Source organism: Tachysurus vachellii, chromosome 7, assembly GCF_030014155.1.
Source record: "Tachysurus vachellii isolate PV-2020 chromosome 7, HZAU_Pvac_v1, whole genome shotgun sequence".
Classification (NCBI taxonomy): Eukaryota; Metazoa; Chordata; class Actinopteri; order Siluriformes; family Bagridae; genus Tachysurus; species Tachysurus vachellii.
Genome location: NC_083466.1, coordinates 3,381,616 through 3,405,000, shown reverse-complemented (window position 1 = coordinate 3,405,000; position 23,385 = coordinate 3,381,616).

Below are 23,385 nucleotides of genomic sequence, written 5' to 3'. Positions count from 1 at the left end.
GAAGGTTAAGGTCAGGGTTAGATTTTGATGTAGCACAGCATTAATTAGCTGCATTAATTATTATGTCATTGGAAAGTCCTACAATGATAATTAGAGAATTAGAGAGTGTGTGTGTGTGTGTGTGTGTGTGTGTGTGTATATATATATATATATATATATATATATATATATATATATATATATATATACACACATACACTCTAATTCTCTAATTCTCTCTGTGTGTGTGTGTGTGTGTGTGTGTGTGTGTTTATATATATATCTTATATATGTGTTTATATATATATCTTAGTCAGTGTCCCCACAATGACAGGAATCTTTGTCAGGTCCTCATTTGGCTATGTTTTTGTTCAGACATGGAGGAAACGGTATACATTTATTGCAACATCCACATATGGGCAAAATATTCTTCCAGTTTCTAGATTAAAACCTCTTCATTGTCTGTTCGTGTACACAAGTATCTCTGTGATCCTTTGTGCACATCCACAATAGCCAAGAGTTCTCGCAAAAATTTCCCGCCCGGATGCTGCGCGCCATTTGCCGAGGTGTGAGAAGACGCATTCTGACCAACTCTCCATGTTTCACGTTGTCTGTTATGACAAGAGACAGATTTATAGAGTGTAGAATAAAAAGTGAGGTCCTTTAAACCTCGGCCGCTGATTAACGAGGTGCTGAAATGCAGGAAACAGTGATCAGTGGCACGGCTAATGCAGCCCTGTGTTTACACATCACCTCGATCCATGATTTATATTAAACAGTTAGCTCACACACTTTGCTGGAGACTTACACACACACTTCGCATACTGTAGCACTGTTTTTAATCATAGCAGGCAGCCCAATATAAAGAAAGAAATATTTATCAACCAGTGTATCCAACATTTCCAACACTTACAGTATATATGTATCAAAAAAATCTCAGATAATTAGAATATCAAGGAAACAAAGGTTTTGGGTTTATTAAACATGAAGTAAAATATTTTAAGCCTTTTCTCTTATCATTTAGACAATTTCCAAATTTATGGTGCACAACTAAACAATCAACAATCTTGTATCTCAAAATATTAGAATATTTCATAAGATAATTCATTCATTCATTCATTTTCTACCGCTTAACCCGAACTACCTCGGGTCACGGGGAGCCTGTGCCTATCTCAGGCGTCATCGGGCATCAAGGCAGGATACACCCTGGATGGAGTGCCAACCCATCGCAGGGCACACACACACTCTCATTCACTCACGCAATCACACACTACGGACAATTTTCCAGAGATGCCAATCAACTTACCATGCATGTCTTTGGACCGGGGGAGGAAACTGGAGTACCTGGAGGAAACCCCCGAAGCACGGGGAGAACATGCAAACTCCACACACACAAGGTGGAGGTAGGAATCGAACCCCCAACCCTGGAGGTGTGAGGCGAACGTGCTAACCACTAAGCCACCGTGCCCCCCTTATAAGTTAATTAAAGAAATTAATTATAATCCAGAAAAAAAAGTTGTGCACTTAGTATTTGGGGCTCCTTTTGCACAAATTGCTGTGCCAATGTAAGGCTTAGAGGCAATCAGCCTGTGACACTGCTGAGGTGTAATGGAAGCCCAGCTGGTTTTGATAGTGGCCTCTAGCTCATGTGGCAATACCCCATAGATTATCTATAGGGTTCTGGTCGGGTGAGTTGGCTGGACAGTCAGGCTCAGTAATACCATGGTCAACAAACCAGTTCCTGGCATTGTGGATATAAGGAAATCTTGTCAGCAGATGGGAGCATGAAGTGCTCTAAAATCTCTTGTTAGACAGCTGCATTAACTTTGGACACAATAAAACACAGTGGACCAACAATAGAAGATGAAATGGCACCCCAAATCATTACTAACTATGTACACTTCACACTGGTCTCTCTCCATATTCTAAGACCTTGATTTCCAAATGAAATGAAAATTTTACTTTCATCTGAAAAGGGGACTGAGTAATGCTCCAGATCTTGTTCTCCTTATCCCAGGTAAGATGTTTCTGACATTGTCTCTGGGTCTGGAGTGGCTTGACACTAGGAATCTTCTAAAGGCTACGGTCATCACTTTGCCCTTCCATCAACTTTCCATGAATATGTTTTGATACAGAACTCTGTTCAGCCCTTTCAGCAATGATCTTGACCATAATGACCATAATAAAACAGTTTGTAGCTCTTCTCCCTTTTCTCCTTCCTCGACCAACAGTAGCCCAATTTCCGCCGGCACCCTGTTGGTTGACAGCACCGATGGCAGTCGTTGTTAACCCGGGCCTCGACCGATTCGGTACGGAATTCACACCGATGATTCGCATGTTTAAATTTGACGTTTTATGCCAGATGCCCTTCCTTACGCAACCCTCTCTGTTCATCTCGGGCTTAGGACCAGCGCAGAAGTCACTGGCTTGCGACCTAGGTGGCAAGATTAATGTTAATTAACGCAGTAAAAAAAACAAAATTTTAAAACTAATTTCCATATCATTATATACCATGTAAATCAGTACATCATAAAAGCAGAATTAATAAAAGCTCAAGAGGATGTTTGTAGTATTTAAAACTAAAGCTGGCAACCTATTATTAGGAGTAATAGGTTCTGGATGGTGCCCAATTGACTCACTAAGACAAAACTGCTGCAGTTTTACAGCTGCATTAATTTATTTGGACACAGCGAGAATGCATTTTAAGGCACCAGATTCTTAAATGGAAAGGGCCAGAAATTGATGATGTCTCCATCTGTTGTTTGCTTGTGAAAATCAGAATAACCAAACCACAGTGGCAGAATCATATGGCACAGTGTCATGTCGTAAACAGAGACAGTTGGTGGCCGTGGCCTCAGATTCCTAGTTGCTGTTTGTTGAGTTATTTGAGTTTGTTTAAATTAAACGTCGGCTATGATCGTTCGATAGGTTTGCTGAGTCTGCCGTTACAATCATGGGTTTGTCTTTAAACTGTTTGTATTTAACATTATTGTTTTTAAGGTACTTTCTAAAATCGAATTAATTTTCTAAGCTCGTATTTTTATATCAGCTGTTCTAGCTGCCAGGTTTGCATTAAATTGCTTGTTTTTATATTTACGTAAGGAAGGTTTTGAAACAACAAGTTGGGTTTTGTTTATGAGGGAAATGACCCTCATTTTATTTAGGTCTATGATAACACAAACTGGTCTATTTGAAAGTTTTGTCTACAGTGGAACCTTGGCATACGGATTTAATTCGTTCTGGAGGTAAACATTTGTATTGCAAAAGAAATTTTCCCATAGGAAATAATGTAAATGCAGATTATCTGTTCCTGCCACCCAGAAATATTACCAGAATTACCAATTTCCGACACTATAATCAAATTTTTGCATTTAAAAACAATCAATCTTGTCCGTTTACTTGAAAATTGTGCTTATGGTGGATGCTAGCAATCCATACTCTCTAGCAAGATCACTCGTTATTGCACCGGCTGCTTTTTTTTCCTCCTTTTTCTTTATGCTACCATTGTTGCTAACTTTCTTGGGACCTTGGATGCTTTGACTTCCCTAAATGTTACACAAAACGCAAAAAAAAAAATTGACAACCACTAATGAAGCCGTGCCTCTAAGCTTGGGCTAAATATAAAACAGACCACCCATGCTACCGTTCCCAACAAAAAAACGCATGAAAAATCATGTAGCTTTTGAAAGCATGGGTTAACACTTGCCTTTCCATTGACACAAACAAGATTTGAGCGGCTCCCAAATGTACACGCAACTTAGCCGGTGTTTAATTTCTTCGTATGCCAAAAATGCTTCATATGTCCATGCAATTCAATTCATAAGGCAAAAATTAGTAAGGGAGCCAAGTTTTGTTCACCAAGGACATTCAACATTCTTGCGTAAAAGGAATAAAACACCTCGGGATGTGCTGTTATAAGAAAGTAACCAACTTCAAGGTCCACTTCCTGTCTGACTGATCATTTTTCTAGAAATCAATACCCTGTTATGATTTATTTCTTACGTATATTTGGATTAGTGTGGTCTTATCAGCTACATTTGTACGGCATTAGCAATCATCATTGCAAAAGCTCATCACAGGTGGATGAGTGACAGCCTCACACTACCCCATTACTGAGTCTGAATGAAGCCTATTTAGAGTGTGTGTGTGTGTGTGTGTGTGTGATTCAACCTCGTGTTCCCTTGCCTTTGTGAAAGAAAATATCCATGTTACTTGAATAAAAGGGACATGTTCTTTTGTTCAGTCTGCATATTTTTCACTAATTGCCACCAAAAATGTTTGAACAGACAAATTAGTTTACTTTTATCCCCATAGCCGCTACTATTTCTAGAACACCCTTGTCAGACATAGGAAGGAGGCGATGGCAGATGCGAGTGCAGACTGTGTCTTATTAAGTAGAGTGTTAACAAAACAACAAATACAAGAACCAGGAATATTAACTATTGTCACGAAGCAAAGAACAAACTGACTTTGGGAGATGCTGTGGCAAACATGACAACACCTAAAACACAACAAAAAACGCTTAACAAAGAAACACACAGGAACGGGAACTAGTGATCAGTGGAACGTGTGTCGTGGTCATGCCGGGGCTGATGGGTAATAGTTCAGCTCAGATTTTGGCATAACCATGGCTGGTTCAAGAGGAGGTCCTGGACAAACAAATGAGCTCCTTGGCTGATTAGGGTTCTTAGGAGCTCTATACATTGTGGAGGCAGAAGACATGACATCCTCAAAAAGGCAATAAGTAAAAGCAATCTCTCCACATAAATGAGGGGTGTTCAAGGTGGAACATGATAACAGATCTGTGGCCACTGCAAAGCCAGCTCGGGGATCAAAATTCAAGGCATAGCCAAAGGGGGAGGAACGCTCTCCAAAAAGCCTGGTAGTGGGATGACGTCCTCCTTTGAGCCCAAAGGGGGGCCTCGACCTTCGTGAGGCCGTAGTGGGGAATGAAATTCTCTGCATAGCAAGTAGTGGCAATAATGTACACTGTAAAGCAAGGGGCGGAATGGCATCCATAGAGGAGCAAGGATCAGAGGGACATCCTTTTTGGAGTAATAAGGTGGACATCTATATTGTAGCGGCATGGCATAGTGACATCTGAAGCAGAGCAGGTTGATAGAGAGATGCTCACGGTGAGGCTGTACTGGTGTCTTCTGCAGGGCAAAGCAGAAGCAGGACATCCTCGGAGTGGTATCCTCAGCAGGACAAGGAGACTGATTGTCATTGAGTCAGTGGAGCAAGGATGCAGAGCAACGTCCTCAGTGAAGCAAGGAGGAGGAGAAACATCCTCAATGAAGCAAGGAGGCGGAGCCAGGTCCGAATTGGGGCAGGAATGGTGGTTTGATGGTTTTTTCCTAGTTCAGGTGTCCCCCCACAAAGAATTACCTGATAGGGACATCAAACAAGACCATGTGACATGCTAGGGCTGATGGGTAATATATTATAATTTATGTTTATCCGAAATGCTTCATGGCAGTAGAAAAAACATAAATTCGGGCATTTTATTATCTTCTTCTTCTTTCTCTACTTTTGGGCTTTTCCCGTTAGGGGTCTCCACAGCGAATCATCTTTTTCCACCTATCCTTGGCATCCTATACTCTCGCTCCAATTACCTTCATGTCCTCATTTAACACATCCATATATCTCCTCTTTGGCCTTCCTCTTGACCTCTTACCTGGCAGCTCCATCTCCTTCTAAACATCCTTCTACCAATATAACCATCTCTCCCCTCTGTACATGTCCAAACCATCTCAATCTAGTCTCTCTGACCTTGTCCGCAAAACAGCCAACCTGAGCCGTCCCTCTGATGTGCTCATTCCTAATCCTGTCCATCCTCGTCACTCCTAAAGAGAACCTCAACATCCTCCATCTCTGCTACCTCCATCTCTGCCTCATGTCCGACACACTCTCATCGATCCTGATGATTCCTGAAACGTTAACTTTATTTCTGACTTTATTTCTGAAGCGATGGTACCAGAGACTCCTTCAATCTTCTCACAGAAACTGGTCACCATATCAACACCACATCAACAGTTATTAACAAGATTTTTGTTTATACTTTTCTTGTTAAATCCTTGTTACGCTGCTTGTCACTGAATTGGCCGACATGTGTTCATCTAATGATGGTATCATGCCTCGGGCTGTTTATGTGTGTGTGTGTGTGTGTTAAAGAGAGAAGGAAAGAAAGGATGAAAAACGATAAGGATGCACACTCATTTCTCTTCTCCATTGACAGTCCAATTTAGATAATGAGAAGCTCTGTATCGGCTTCAGTTAAACCCTCCTTATAAATCACTTCATCAGAATCTCAAAGCTATTTAAAAGAAGAAGAAGAAAAAAAAAGTTTTAACACATACGCAATTAAAAAAACAAACGTCTTCTTTGCTATTTATTTTCCATCTCTCCATCTCTCTGTCTTTTTCTCTGTCTGTACAAAAAAGCCCAGATGGACAGATGGACTCGCTGACTGTTTTTAGAGGGTGGGAAAACCCAGGAGGAAAATATTTTCGTCTCCCAGATCTTTTGTCGGTGAGTGATGCGTCTCTCTCTCTTTCTCTCTCTGTCTGGCTCTTTCTTCCCTTTTCTTTTTTGTTGTTTCTTTCTCCATCTTTCCCTCTTCCGCTCTCTGTGCCGAAACAGATGGAGCGTATTTCATGTTCCCTCACAGCCTTGAGGAAGCGTTACAGTAAAGCCGATATGCTGTGCTCACGGACAGAGCTCATCTGTCAAACGCACCTTGTTCGTATTTCGGGCCTTCAGCTGTGTTTTGGAAGCCATGTGAGGCACAAAAAGGGTTCCAGTAAACACTCGGCACTCGTGCCTCACAGTGAATACACACACACACACACACACACACACACATATGTATATGATGGAGCCAGAAAACACCTGAAACTTCAGAGAGAACTGCTACTTGTCCTTCCTGCATATCTCTACAAGCCATCTCAAAGTCTATTTAAACTGTTTTCACGCTGTGCTAAGGGCAATATGCAGAGTGCAAACACACACACACACACACACACACACACACACACACACACACACACACACACATACTTCAGTATCTTAGCATACTTCAGAGGACATTTGACAGTTTTTAATTATTACTAATTCATTAATGTAGATTATTAATACTAAACCACAGCAACCATAAGAAAATATTATAATACTAATAATAATAATTAATAATAAGAATAAAAATAAGTTTTTATATTTAATACATTATTAAACATTTTTCTTACACGTATTCCAGTCTTTGAAGGACATACTTTTTTTTTCTTTTTAATAAAAAAAAAAAAAAAAAAAAGAAGGACTCTTATTTAATAGAAAGAAAGAAGGTTCCCATAATATAAATACATATACATACATACATACATACATACATACATACATACATACATACATACACACTGTGAACTATATATATCATGAATTTTTATTATATTAATTTTTTATATTTCTCCTTATGTTTACCTTCTGCTCTATGTTTATGTTCTGTAAAGCTGCTTTGAGACAATGTCCATTGTAAAAAGCGCTATACAAATAAACTTGAATTGAATTGAATTGAATTTAAATATGTAAACAAACACACACACACACACACACACACACACATACACACTTTCTCCATTTTGAGAAAGTTGCCTTTAGGCTCCCATGAGAGGAACCTTCATCTCATCATTCACGTCCCTGGCGGATTGGTCCGAAGTTGCTAGGGTTAATAAATGCCTCCAAAATCCAAAGCATTGAGTGAATAGATCCTATCATATCTGCAATGAATGTTCTGCTTGTGTCTGGAGTTGATGAATGAATTTGAATTAAATGAGAATAATTCTAATAAAAAGAATTGTTTGCGCATGTGTTTTAGGATCGACTCCGGGCCGGCACAGCGATCCAAGAGCACTGATTGCATTATAAATCATATACATTTCGTACATACTTCATACGGCGCTGAAAGGGAACTCAAAACAGCTCGGTCCTCGAGGGAAAGGTGCGTGTATCTGAGTCGAGAAAGTGTTTGGCTTTGTTCAGGTTTAATGTATGGCTGTTTCAGCATGCATGAAAGAAAGTGTTTCCAAACAACTCTCTCGGCTCTTACCAAATTTCATGCTTAGGGTTTTTAGGTTTAATGCATCACTCAGAAAGGACTTATACACCAGATGAGGCAGCTCAAAATATGCTATGCGAATGCCGAGAACCATGTGGTTTCAGTTTGAGATCTGTAAGAGATTTGGTGTTTGTTTGGAGGAGGATTTTTTTTTTTCTCGTTTTTCTTGTAACATTTTCCCAGAAAATTTGGACAGACACATTGGACGGTACATTCAGGTTTAGTATAGACGTAGCATCACTTATGTTTTACTACTGAACTATTATGGTACCAGCTGGTATAATACTGTTATGCACTGTTTGAAAAGTTTACCATTAACAGTGCGTACAAAGCCATCAAACATCTGTAATGCTTGATGATTATCTTCGTTCCGTGGAGGCCTGAGCTTGCTGCCACAAACACACATGCACACACACACACACACACACACACACACACACACACACACACACACACACACACACTAGGCTCTGTCTGTTTTGCATTAAGACAGTTACCTTACTCTCTGTTTGGACAGGAAGCGCCCCTTTCAGACATGGCAGTGGCAGACAGGCGTCTTCTGTAATTGCCCTCCATACTTCAGCGGCCTTATTGGATTTCACGGCCCACCGTGGACCTCGCTAATTAATGTCAGAACCTTAGCCCATAGTATTTCGTCCACCTCGGCCGAAGATTCAGAGACTAAACAGAGGTGTAAAGGGCACCAGGAAACATATTCCCACAAACAAAAGCTTTCGACATGGCCCAGGCATGACCTTCGTGCATGTGTGGATGTGTTTGTATGTGCCAGAGAGAAAGAAAAAGTTAAGGAGTCAGGGTTTGGCCCTGCTGGGAGTCACTGTAATCACATTAACCCCCAACCTTGGCCAAAACAGCACTTCGTTTGTCCGCCCAGTGCCTTGCCCTGCTGATTGACACCCTCTTCTCTTCTCCTCTTTTGCCCCTGTGGCTTTGTAGACCTCGGAGAGCATCCAAGGTCAAGACATTTGTGATCACACATGAGTTCTTTGATGTAACTGTAATCAATTATCAGGTTGAATAAGAATTGGTGTGTCAGTTTAGGTGTTTGTTCCCATCCCACATTATTAGGGATGCCAGTAGTCTACTTAAAAAAAACTATACAAAACAAGTTTTTGGGAAAACCGTTAAAAATTTAATGCTGACTCATTCTGTACTAGACTTACTAGTCTTTTAATTGTCCAATTACATGCTATTTAAGAGGTACAAGACATGCCCCATTTCCAGCAGTCATCTTGCAAAACTTTTTCCTTTTCCTCAGTTCAAAAATAGTTTATTCATTTTGAAGAAGTTAAAATTGTGCAAGTCGGGCCATGATAAGACTTAGCAAATTAAACTGCTTAACTTTATGCTGTTTAATGCCAGAACATTGCCTCCTTTGGCTTTAACATAAGATTTGTCCCCAATCCCATTAAATTCTTCACTGTTTTCCAACATTAGCTAGTTTGGTAAGCCACTGTCAAGTGTGTTTAGATTCAGCAACTCAGTCAAGCAGTTCAACACATCATCATTCTTTCCTGTTTCAAAAGGAAATACCTCAACATATATGGAATCAAATCATCTCTTTCAAACTGTTTCTGTTTGAGATCCAGTGGACAAACAGAGAGCAAGTATGACCTTGTAGATGTTTGGGTTGGCGGGGGCCACGGTGGCTTAGTGGTTAGCACGTTCGCCTCACACCTCCAGGGTTGGAGTTCGATTCCCGCCTCCGCCTTGTGTGTGTGGAGTTTGCATGTTCTCCCCGTGACTCGGGGGTTTCCTCCGGGTACTCCGGTTTCCTCCCCCGGTCCAAAGACATGCATGGTAGGTTGATTGGCATCTCTGGAAAATTGTCCGTAGTGTGTGATTGCGTGAGTGAATGAGAGTGTGTGTGTGTGCCCTGTGATGGGTTGGCACTCCGTCCAGGGTGTATCCTGCCTTGATGCCCGTTGATGCCTGAGATAGGCACAGGCTCCCTGTGACCCGAGAAGTTCAGACAAGCGGTAGAAAATGAATGAATGAATGTTTGGGTTGGCCAGAAAATTGACTGAATAAGCTTAGCTATCATAAGATTTAGAAGAATGAATGGGTAATTTCTATGGAGGGAATGATGCTTGTGCTGTTAACAAAAAGGCAATGACAAATATTTCAGCTATGAACTGTGGTGTATACCTTTTGCAGTGCAAGAGTCTGGCTAACATTTTTTTCCTCTTGATTTGAAGAATTTTCATATTCACATTTCCATCATTTGGCAGATGCCCTTAGAAGGACTTACATTATCTATTTTTTTTTAAATACAGCTGAGCAATTGAGGGTTAAAGGTGGGGTCTCCGTTGTTTGAAAGCCAATGTTGTCATTTGAAATCACCAAAACAAACACGCCCCTAACCCAAATGGGTCCCACCCCTGTTTTGATAGCTCCACCCCACACATACACCAGACAAGTATAACCCAAGTATAACTCAGACAAGTATTATGGCGGAACCTGTTGGGGCAGCTGACCAAGGGGATATTTTTATCAATAAATAAACTCAATGACTAATACTATGGTAATAAAAATGTGTTTTTGTAGTACTGTGTGTTGTACCATAAAAGGTTTATCTCTGTTTCACGTGGAAGATGTTCAGTTCTCTCCAGCGCTGGAAAGCTGATCCTATAACACGTCCTACTTCTTGCCTTATCGTAAGCCTTTCTTCACTTTCTTTCTTTGTTTTTATACTACATGTCAATGTTAAAACCACTTTCTGCTAATGTCACACATGTGCACTGAACACTCTCTCCGCCCATATTGACAAGACACGCCCCTTTCTGCTCATTGGCTACATGTTAGTTTTGTTCTTGTTTTGTTTGGCGGCCCAACGCAGTTTTCTGAAGCATTTCTCAAACAACGGAGACCCCACCTTTAAGGGCCTTGCTCAGGGACCCATCAGTGGCAGCTTGGTGGACCTGGAATCAAACTCACAACCTACCAATTGGTATCCCAACACCTTAACCACTAGGCTACCACACACACCCCAATATATTGTGCACACCATATTACCACAATGATTTTCTTGTGCCATTTATGCATTGCTTTGACATGTTTTGAAACAACTCCCTGGGATTTAAATCTAGTGACAACAATGAAACCAATGCACATCAATCTATATTAATCCAAGCACAGACTATAGAGCTGTAATTCCTTTTATTCTCAATTCAAGCTGCTTAGAGATCCCAGTGTGCAGATAGAGGACATAAAGATACAGTGCACTAGTACAGTTAGGGCAGTTCAAATGCAGGACAGTGGGAAGTGGGCCTCACCAGATGGAGCAGGTTCTGGCTTCTCGGAATTTTTGGACCCTGCATCTGCTATTAGATGCCAGCACGCTTGGGAACCTGGCACAGACGAGTCTTTATTTCAAGGGTGCGCCACTTTGAGAGCCCAAATCAGATGGACCTGGTCACATGGCTCAGATTAAGCCATTTTGTCGCAGAAAAGTAAGGAGGGCCAAGAAAAAAACAACACCTCACCAACTGTTCCAGTTCCTAATGAGACCAGTAGATTCAGATCACTATTATCCTTCAGGTTCCAACTTGTTTTACCAGATTACTGGTATTCCATGTATTCTCACTTTATCTTGATAGAAATAGTTTCTCCATTTTTCTCTATTTCATATTATTATTATTATTATTATTATTATTATTATAATAGTCCTCTGTATATTTATGTACATTGTATATTTTATGTATGTTTTTTATATAATTGATCTAATTAATATGTATTTTTTATAATGTTGATTTTATGTTAATCCTTTTTAAGTATCTCTTTAATATCTCTTATAGATTCAAGTCACCTTGTCTTGATATTATCTTTATCTTTTTCTTTAGCTGCTATCCCTGTGCTGCTGTAAGTATGGTCATTTTCCCTTTGTGGGATGAATAAATGATTATTTTTATTTTATCTTATCTTATCTTATCTTATCTTATTCGTTTGCATCTATACAAAAACAGCTTCCCTTTGGTACACCTTATAAGTGTACAATTACAGACTATAGCTTATAAATCTGGTTACAACCTGCAGCAATATTCACTTGCCCCCCTATACAAGGTATACATGCCCCTCTTATGCTAAGAATGGCCCACCACACTGATAACACCTGTTCAGTCAAGGTCCTATGGTGGTTCCATAGTTTTTCCACTCTGTAATTTTATAGTCATCTTTTTAAGCAGATCCTAGCCATCAGTCCATCGTTTATTTAGTGCTAGGCTGTAAGTTAACAAGGGTTTGTACAGTATGGCCATGTTGTTAAAAAAGCTTAGGAACATTGGGCCATAGATATCAATTCATTTATCTCTGGTCTTTATCCTGGTCAGGGTTGTAGAAACTAAATGTGAATAAGGATGAATTCCCATGATGGGATGCCATTCCTCCATCACAAGACGTTGACACTTAGGGGCAATATAGGGAAGACAATCCACCTATAGGTATTGTTTTTTTGGGTGGAAGCAAACAACCCAGAGAATGCACACAATGATATGGGGAAATCTCTGATATCTGTCACATCACACCGTTAGATCAAACTGGTGAGGCAACACGGGCTGTTGAAAGGCTTGGCTTTCCCATGTGGTACTTGGTAGAGAGGTAAATATCATTGAAGCTCAGGAGATAAAGGAGATAAAGGGAAAAAACTAAGACAAACATAGATATTTGGTGGTGAAAGCAAGTGAACAGGGAAAGACTGAAGTCCCATGAAAGCTAATATCCAAAAGCTAACATACAATTTGAAGAGAAACACCTCTGGCTCAACCTGGCAGGGACAGAGAAAGTGAGTATAAGGGTAGTTTTGGAGGGAGTAGAGATGGATACATTTAAAAATAACACAGAGCCTTTGGCTCCTGAGCTATGCTTCTTTAACCAGAGTTCCCTCCAGGACTATGATGGAAAGGGGATGAGGGCTAGCGAGAGATAGAGTCTGCCAGCAGTACTGAATAAAGAGTTCAGCTTTGCAGAGAAAATGCAAGGATAGGTGATGGGGGAATATCATAGTAGGGGAAGATAGAAGACAAGTGAGATATGCAGTCAGGTACATTTTTTATTAAGGCTTGACCTTCACGGGAAGAAAAGAAGAGCACCATTGGGGAAATACTGTCTCCCTCTTCGAGGCTACAGTCTCGTACATTCAAGTCCGTCCATGTGACACTGAAAGCATAGCTTTAATTCTCAGATAAACTCTGCACTGCCTGTTGAACCTTTATTTGTAGGAACAGGAAAACATTTGACGTCTCAACAAGTGGAATAGAGTCCAGCATCATTCAGTGACAAGGACAAAAATGAAATCATCAATGTTACTATTTAGGGGGCACGGTGGCTTAGTGGTTAGCACGTTTGCCTCACACCTCCAGGGTTGGGGGTTCGATTCTCCGCCTTGTGTGTGTGGAGTTTGCATATTCCCCGCGTGCCACGGGGGTTTCCTCCGGGTACTCCGGTTTCCTCCCCCGGTCCAAAGACATGCATGGTAGGTTGATTGGCATCTCTGGAAAAATTGTCCGTAGTGGGTGATTGCAAGAGTGAATGAGAGTGTGTGTGTGCCCTGCGATGGGTTGGCATTCTGTCCAGGGTGTAACCTGCGTTGATGCCCAATGACGCCTGAGATAGGCACAGGCTCCCTGTGACCCGTGGTAGTTTGGATAAAGCGGTAGAAAATGAATGAATGAATGAATGAATGTTACTATTTAGGGGGCACGGTGGCTTAGTGGTTAGCACGTTTGCCTCACACCTCCAGGGTTGGGGGTTCGATTCCCGCCTCCGCCTTGTGTGTGTGGAGTTTGCATATTCCCCGCGTGCCACGGGGGTTTCCTCCGGGTACTCCAGTTTCCTCCCCCGGTCCAAAGACATGCATGGTAGGTTGATTGGCATCTCTGGAAAAATTGTCCGTAGTGGGTTGCAAGAGTGAATGAGAGTGTGTGTGTGTGTGCCCTGCGATGGGTTGGCATTCTGTCCAGGGTGTAACCTGCGTTGATGCCCAATGACGCCTGAGATAGGCACAGGCTCCCTGTGACCCGTGGTAGTTCGGATAAAGCGGTAGAAAATGAATGAATGAATGAATTTACTTTAATAAATAGGAGGTATAACACTATCTGTATCTGTGTAGTGTGCCATATTTAAGTTCTCAGAAACTGGAAACTTAAACTGGATGATTATGTTTCTGTAAACACTGACAAACACTAGGGTAGAAAGATGTCCACACCAGATGTAGAAATTCCAGGACTAACCAGCATAGTGTGTGAATTCTAGCTCTGACAGTTCCTCAACCTCAGCTACATAACACATAATTGATCCCATTCGCCCATCCATCCATTTTCTAAGCCCTTTATCCTGAAAAGGCTCCCCGGAAGCCTGTAGCCTTTCCCAGGGGACTCAGGGAAGAAGGAATGGATGGAGTGATAACCCATCAAACATGCATACACACACACACATGCATTCGCACATTGCAACCAATTTAAAGATGCAAATCAACCTACTGTAAATTGTCTAAAATGTCTTTGGACTGAGGAGGATCTCAGAGTACTCAAAGGAAACCCCTGAGGTATGGGGAGAACTCTGCAAACACTGCAATGATGCTAACCACTAAGCCACTGCACCACCTACTGCACCTCCCACCAGCCTGCAATATTTTCCAACAAATTAAGTTGGTTCGATTTGCCAAAGCCTACACAAACTAGAACTTCATTTTGAGTCAAATTGTGCAGTTCCACCTTTTTTTTGTGAATGAAAGTGATCTGTATTTGTCTGATGTGCTCCATTGTTTAGCTAAGTCCTATGGGATATCTGTTTAGAACACATTACCTGTTTATTCCCAGTTGAGTTTTCATGGTGGATCTGATTTAGTGTTAATTTCGTCAGACGAGACGAGACAAAATATGTTCGTCAACAACCCTTTTTTTTTCATGACGATGACGAGACTGCACCTCTGTCCAAAAACGCTGACTAAGACTAAAGTAACATGCGTTATTGTTGACGAAAAAAGACGAGACGAAAATGTTTTTGTATAAAATAAAAACTAAGATAAAATCTCTCTTCATTTTTGTCTACAATTGTCTCTGCTTTTTCATCAGCTGTTACGCCTTTAAAATATTCACAACGAGTTCGCGGCATCGCGCTTTTTAGTGAGTGCGTAGAAAGAATTCGTCCACACGCCACTCAAAAAAAAGTGGCGCAAGTCCACCCCTGGTCTAGTCAGGCTTTTTGTGTTAAATTAGATTTCCTGTCGCTACGCAGGCTCTTTTATTGTACATGACAGGTTATGTCCCGATGACCGGTCTTTGCATTACGATTAAAAGCAGTATCAATAAAGTAAAAAATGTGATGTGCAGTCAAGTTCAAGTGAAACATATGTGAAACACTTTTTTTTTACTGAAATGTTTATCAGTAATAATCTCAGTCATAATGTGTTATTTTAAAAAAGACTACAATTTTTTGACTAAAACTAGACTAAAATTAAAAGACTTTTAGTCGACTAAAACTTGACTAAGATACCTTGAGTTTTCTTTTGACTAAAACTAGACTAAAATGACGAGACTTTTAGTCGACTAAAACTTGACTAACAAAAAAAGATATGTGAATGACTAAATATGACTAAAACTAACAAGGACATTTGGCACAAGACTAAGACTAAGACTAAATTAAAAATAGGTGAAGAAATTAACATTAATCTGATTGAATTAAAATTGAATATGATCTTATTTTATGACAATTAGGTGCAGTTGTTGCATCATTCCGGATTGGTGCAAGATCCTGTAAAAGTGTTTGGTCAACTCTTTAACTTTTGAGGAACTTTAAAGCTAAGAAGAACCCTTTAAGAGGGTTTTCTTGTACTGTTTATCTATACGAGATTGCAGTAGAATCTAAAATGTTCAATTAATTCAGCCCCAAAGCATCTAAGGCTAAGTTAAGGAATGGTGATCCAAAACAAGCTACCAACGAAGGCCATTTCAAACAAGTCTGGCAACTTTGAAGATCCCTGAACTGAAATATGTAAAACATCTTTATTATCTTAAACTCCACAGTCTGCTATGTCATTTTATCGTTTACATTCCTAAAGCCTGGTTGAATTACCTTGCTTACTTTCCTGGGTGTCAGAACTGAAATAATATTTCTAATATTCAGCTGACATTCAGCTGTGTTCTTTATACCCCAGGGTCTTGGAGCTTCATGATATTAGATTGAAAATAAGATATGTTATATCTGGTGCTACACGACAGACATGGGAAGATAGCTAGCTCAATTGAAGCAGTGACACCATACCAGCTGGATTTTGAGCTAGAAGCCATGGAGAACATCCAACCTTGGAGCAAAGGGAGTGCTAGCAATTTGTAATGTGATATGCAGCTCTTTGCTAGCGCTTTAATGCATGTTGCAGAGTGTCTACCCTTATTTTTGAAATCTCCAACCTGATTGGTCAAAAGATCTGGTAGTCAAGGGAAGTTTATTAACAATATACACATAGATATATTGACTGTATAAAGCAAACCGGATAAAAAAAAAACATTTCTATGTTTATTCAGAACCATACATCCCTGTCGTTTGATTATTTTCCAGCACTTTTCCCTTTGTGTTTTATTTCTTATCTGTCTTTTGAAAGGGAATGAAATATCAGGCACAAGTAACATAGCCATCTGTGTGACATGAAATATGTGTTGAGTCAGTTTATTTAGGTTTTCAGTAATCATAGGACAGGCAGTTTGGATACACCCACATGTCTGTCAGGAATAATGATGGGCAAGGCTTGTATCACAGTCCAGAAACATCCAGGCGAAAATCAGACCCGAAATCCTAGAACTTAAAGTAAACACGTGGAATCGTGTGGTTTGTCATGTTCCGACACGGAATTCATTCTCCAGTTGCTTTAAAGAAGGAACATTTTTTCCAGACCATTTTTTCTTGCTCGTCTCTGTGCTCCGAAACATTATTTGCGCATGGATGATATTTCGCATTAATACAACTTCCCTGAGACATATTAATGTCAGTGAAGATCCACTCCTTTTCCCCTTGTGTTGTTTGTTTTGGCCTTGGATTTTTTTTTCTGCCTTTTTAAAAACTCGTCCCATCAAACCAGAGTTTTTTCCGATTAGTCCACCACCCTGTCAGATGGACCATAAAGCTCTTCACTTCACCAAGCACAGCTAGCATCGCTAATGTTGAGTGGAAGCTAGCATAAAAGAGTCAGATAAATTGATCAGTAAAACCCGAACCCTTGTTTGCTGTTTGCAGCATATAATTTGACCTCTTTCACTGATCAGTGGTCAAGAAAACTTTTCAAGCACAATGGAGTTCTAGCTCTCTCGCAAAAATAACTCACCCACACACTCCAACCCACACACAGACACACAAACACAGAGGGTTTTATATGAGGAAGGGGGACTTGAGTAGTCAGGAACAAACGGTTGTTGTTCTCCATTGTGAGTCGGCTACCGGGCACAATAAAAAGCACTAAATCAAAAGCTTTGTCCTGAGCTGGGGTCATTTAGAGGGGATTTCTGAGCTTTGTGACAACCAGCTGCTGACCTCTGAGTGTGTGTATGTGTGTGTGTTGGTCCTTTCTGCAAAAAAGCCAAACGTTGTGACTCCTTCTTTAACCAGCAACTTGATCAACTTCCCTAACTATCCATAAAGCGCTGTGTTGCTGAGCTCCAGCATATCTTACTGGTCTTTAAACCGTTTGTGTTTCTCAAACTCTCCTAGACTATACTGTATGACAGAAGGAACTGTACACAGGTCCTGTAGAACAAGTCTTTCATATTAAAATCTACCAGTTCAAACCAGTCAAACATTAGTTCCTAAGAGTAAATGAAACTTGTTCAGTATTTGAACTTTCAGAAAAATAATCAAAGGAAAGGTGTAGAAGACAGTAGTGAGAGTGGCTCTGCTGTACGGGTTAGAGACTGTAGCAGTGAGGAAAAGACACGAGGCAGAGATGGAGGTAGCAGAGATGAGGATGTTGAGGTTCTCTTTAGGAGTGACGAGGATGGACAAGATTAGGAACGAGCACATCAGAGGGACAGCTCAGGTTGGCTGTTTTGGGGACAAGGTCAGAGAGACTAGATTGAGATGGTTTGGACATGTACAGAGGAGGGAGATGGTTATATTGGTAGAAGGATGTTGGAGATGGAGCTGCCAGGTAAGAGGTCAAGAGGAAGGCCAAAGAGGAGATATACTGTATGGATGTGTTAAATGAGGACATGAAGGTAAGTGGTGCGAGAGTAGAGGATGCTGAGGATAGAGTTAAGTGGAAACTGATGATTCGCTGTGGTGACCCCTAACGGAAAAATACGAAGGTAGAAGAAGAAGATCTGAACCTTCAGAATGCTGAAATTTTACATCTAAATTTTGAGGGTTTTCAGAGAGATTCAAATTTAGTTTAATTCAAAACCTAGTAAACAGAAAAAAATCAACAACATAAAATGGCAATTAAAAAACGTAGTCCTTGTGCTAATGAATTGCCCTAAAAGCGTGAAATGTTTCCACAAAGCTCTGACAGTTTAGGATCTACGCTAATCAGCAGCAAGCAAAGAAAAAAGATTATCATTACTATTTAAATGATTTGTAACGTGTTATATTAGACGCATTTTTCAGGCAGAAATTTCCTTTATGGCGGAGTTGATTTCTCATCGTTTCATTTTTCTGTATTTGTGTAATTGTTTAAAAATGTAGTTAACTAAAAATGATTAATTGAACTAAAAATAATGAAGTTAATTATAGAGTTTATTAAATTGTCACTAATGTGAGATGGGTGGAAGGGGGTGGAGCTTCCAGGATTTATTTATTTATTTTTTTTAATACTTTTTGTCAACCTTCATCTGCAAAATCATTTTTTCGTGTTCATCTTATTATTAGCTCATGTTAGCCACGACTGATATATATTTTTCTTCCCCAAGCTGCGTACTATGCGGTAAGTGTTAAAGTATTAGCAAACTAATAGGTGTGTATTAGTATATAATATATATTGTAACACATCACTGAGCAGCCATGTTGTTATGATGTCATGTGGTGAATCTCAGGGCATTGTGAAGATGTCAAGTAGCTCATCAGTAGTTTTTTATTAGAGAGAAAATAAAATTGGAGTGGAGAGTCTTTTGCATTCATTGAGGGAAATAGGATACTTAGCAGTGATGTACATATATATTTATGTTTGTTTATGTCCTTGTTTGCATGATACCTGATACCATTCTCAAGGAGGGCGCCTTATACCTAAATTTGCTCTCTTTTCTTACTAATATTGTCCTTTACCTGTCTTACACACCGTCTTGTGTGTTTTTGTGTGGGAGTGTGTGTTTTTGTACGCGCTTGTTTTTGCAATGCAGCTAATAGCTGTTATCCATTAGTCTGGATTTAATGTAATTCCCTGAATTACTGGGTGGATAAGACGCGACATCTACCAAAAATATGGGTTGGGTATTAGCCGTTTTTTTTAAATATCTGGGTGAAAAACACGACAGCATGTTGCCATATTGGAAAATTAATTAACGATGACGTGGGGTTAAACTATTCCTCCAGTCGCAATGTTTATTTTCTATTCAACAACACGTTAGAGTTTTATAATTGTGATTTGTTTATTCTTACACTTATACCGGCGTCAATTTTAATTTCCATTTCAAAACGAACAAAAACAAAAAACAGAAAACAACATTAAGATTCCTTCCATAAAATTTCACCATATCTACATTATACGAGCTTCTTCCATTTAAGCTACCGAGTCGTTACTATCGGAACAATTGCATAAGGATAAGTACATTAATATTTATATTCTTGTATATTCTATATATTTTTATAGAAAACGAAATCAACACCTTGTGATGTAATTTTTTTTACATCTTGGTACCTTTATGTAACGTTTTTAATGCTTGTTTTTTTCTCTATATCTTATATTGTATATGAGGATATATAGTCATGCATGTAGGTTCTTGTGTGTGTGTGTGGGAGTGTGAGTGTGAGTGAGAGAGCAAGGCTGAGGTATTTGCACTGATCCCTCGATGCATGTGGAAAAGAGTGAGTGTGTGTAAAGTGTGTGTGTGTGTAGGAAGAAGAGAGTAATGTTTTCAGCAGGTCACCAGCTAACTATGGATATTTTCACTTCTCATAGCCTCCATTGGCTTAGCCAGGATTAGAATAATATTCTGTTACATAAACAGTGTGTCATTTCACGCCAGCTTTCCTCAAACCCAAATTCGAGCGACGTTATTGGAGCACTTAATAGCTTTTTACATGTCAACTCCAGGGCTCGAGACACTGATTCTTGCGGTTAGCAGCCGGTGCCAGGTATCTCTGACTCAGCACCTGCTGTCTTCCCATCAGTGTGTGTGTGTGTACGCATGTGTGTATGTGTGTGTGAAGGTGAGCGACCCTCATTAGTAACTAAATGGTATCAGCAAAATGCAGAGCTTCATTAATCAGCTAGTCGAATGGCCAAGTAGGCCAGGTCAACTTCAGCCTGAATGTCTCTCTCTCTCTCTCTCTCTCTCTCTCTCTTTCTCTCTCTCTCTCTCTTTCTCTCTCTCTCTTGCTCTCCCCTCACTTAAAAAAAAATTGTAATATCCAGGTACATTTAAAATTTCAACGTTTCAAACAATGTACTCCTAAATGGATTGAACAACAGTCCTTTCATGTAATGGTGTTAGGACACTGAAACGAGATTTAACAATAGTCCTTGTTTAAAAATTCAGAGATCTAGAGTAGAGTTACGCCTATTTGGAGATGAATTATTCATGCACAAGCGAGGATTTAATATCATAAGTGGTCACATCGGTGTTGCATTTACACCTCAGACATAATTCTGGACTTTAGGAATTTGAGTTGCACAAAATTCTGACCCTGAAGTCTAGCAAAAATATCTGACACCACAGAATGTCATGCTGTAATAAACGCTTCGGGAATGAAAACACTCCTGGATGTTATTCGAGGCCAAAATTTGATCCTGAAATGTGACACTGTCCCTTTAAAATGGAGGCGATCTATTTCTTTACATGCGAGCACACTGAATCAATCCAAAAAAAATGTGATGTATTACTAAATAGAATTGAAAATAATGCCATGTACTGGATCAAGTGCTATTTTTAGAACAATTAGAACATTAGAACAATTCTAGGGTGGAAAGCAATATCTATCAGTTTGCAGTGAGCTTTATTGACAATTGCAATACATTAGCTAATATGTATTGTATGTTGATTTTACGTTATGAAAAAAATGCATTTTTTTCTTCAGTCAGCATTTTCTATTCCTGATGTTAAATATTTTGGGTTGGGGGTTCGATTCCCACCTCCGCCTTGTGTGTGTGGAGTTTGCATGTTCTCCCCGTGCCTCGGGGGTTTCCTCCGTGTACTCCGGTTTCCTCCCCCGGTCCAAAGACATGCATGGTAGGTTGATTGGCATCTCTGGAAAATTGTCCGTAGTGTGTGAGTGCGTGAGTGAATGAGAGTGTGTGTGCCCTGTGATGTGTTGGCACTCCGTCCAGGGTGTATCCTGCCTTGATGCCCAATGAAGCCTGAGATAGGCACAGGCTCCCTGTGACCTGTAGTAGTTCGGCTAAAGCGGTAGAAAATGAATGAATGAATGAACTTATACAAAGATGTTCTGGCAACCTTGAAAGCTTGAATATTGGCATAGTTAAGTCGCTGGTTTTGAACATGTTAATATACCTAATAGCAAGACTTTTTTGACAGCCTACACTTTTTAAAAATATATAACACAGCACTTATTCAGCTAGAAGATGAAGAATTGACTTAGAGTACTCACTATGAATTTCGCTTTTATTTTCCTAATTAAAATGCCGATCATGAATAAGGGTTGTCTCTGAGGTCTGTGATAGAGATCAAACGAAAGAGAGAGAGAGAGAGAGAGAGAGAGAGAGAGAGAGAGAGAGAGAGAAACAGACGTACTGGTTGGATGCAGACTCTCAGTACTAATGTCCATTTTCATTACCTTAAGTACCATCAGCTGTGATGGGGGAAAATGAACAATGCATTTACTGCCAGTGAATATCTCTCTTTTTAGTTCTTTCTTCGTTCACTTGATGATTTTTTTTTTTTTTTTACATTGAACGCCTGGTTTAATGTTAAGACAGTGACTTCACAGGCTATCAAAAGTAGATACAGTATTTGGTGTATGGATGAAATCAGGACTGTAATAAAAATGGCCGATTCATGATGTAACCGATTCATTAAAGACGAATAAAATAAAATAAAAAAAGAATAGCTCTGGATCTTTTCTCTTGGTGAAAGCTGAGTTTATGTCTAATCTGTCTGCTATGTGTGGATGAATATTACCCTTGTAAAGATCTATCATTAGAGATTACAATGAACCCTCAAGCATTTTCCCTCCTGCTTTCTATTTCCTTTCCGCTGTTGTTATTTTCGCTCTGCTCTCAGTTCGATCTGCTGGGTCCAGATTATATATACTCTATATAATTTTTCATTTTGTTTTTTTTTTCTTGTCGTCTACTTCGATGAGTGCCTTAAAGGAAAACTTTACCTTGAGACACAAGACAATATTTGCTTCAGCTCATTTCAGTTATTTACAAACAAACAGAAAAAGAGTACAAAGGAAAGTCAGGGCAAAGTGAGCTTCTGGAATTGATGTTTTGTCTAGAATGTCAGGACATTATCACGTATTGTTTTGTTTTGATAGGTGCCTCAGTAATTCTGGTTCTGTCTCCGCCCCTCTCCTGTCATTGGTCTGTTTCCTCTTTCTTTTTTGTTCTATTTATGACTTGTTGTCTTTTTTTTCATTTATACTTCTTGTTCTTCTTCTTCTTTCTTCCTATACAGTACTTTCTAGCACTTTAGTACTTAGTCAACAAGAAAATATGATCGAATGCAACATATCGTCGCTGTCAGGCGGAAACCTCGTATGTCCAAATTTTGTCAATTTCATATTTTTTCACATATCGATGCTATTGGTCAGTCCCCACGTGGGTCTGTTATTTTTACAAGTTATTAACCAATCTAAAGTCTTGAAAATAGCTTGAGCGCAAATCTCATAACTCCATTGGACACTTCAACTGTCCACCTCTTCCTCACTCCGCGGGAGAGAATCAACAAGTCTTCTGAGGTAATTGTCTTCAAAACACTGGGCTCAAAGAAAAAAAATCTTGACCCCCGCTAGTTCTGGTGCTCGTCTGAGGACAGGAATTTAGTGCAAGACAATCCACTGCAACGCGGACTAAACCCTGTGCATTGCAGATAAGGTTCGGTGTTTTTTTAATTTCCTGAAAAATAACGGTTTTGGAGATACAAGGATTCCGCCTGACAGCGACGATATTTAACATT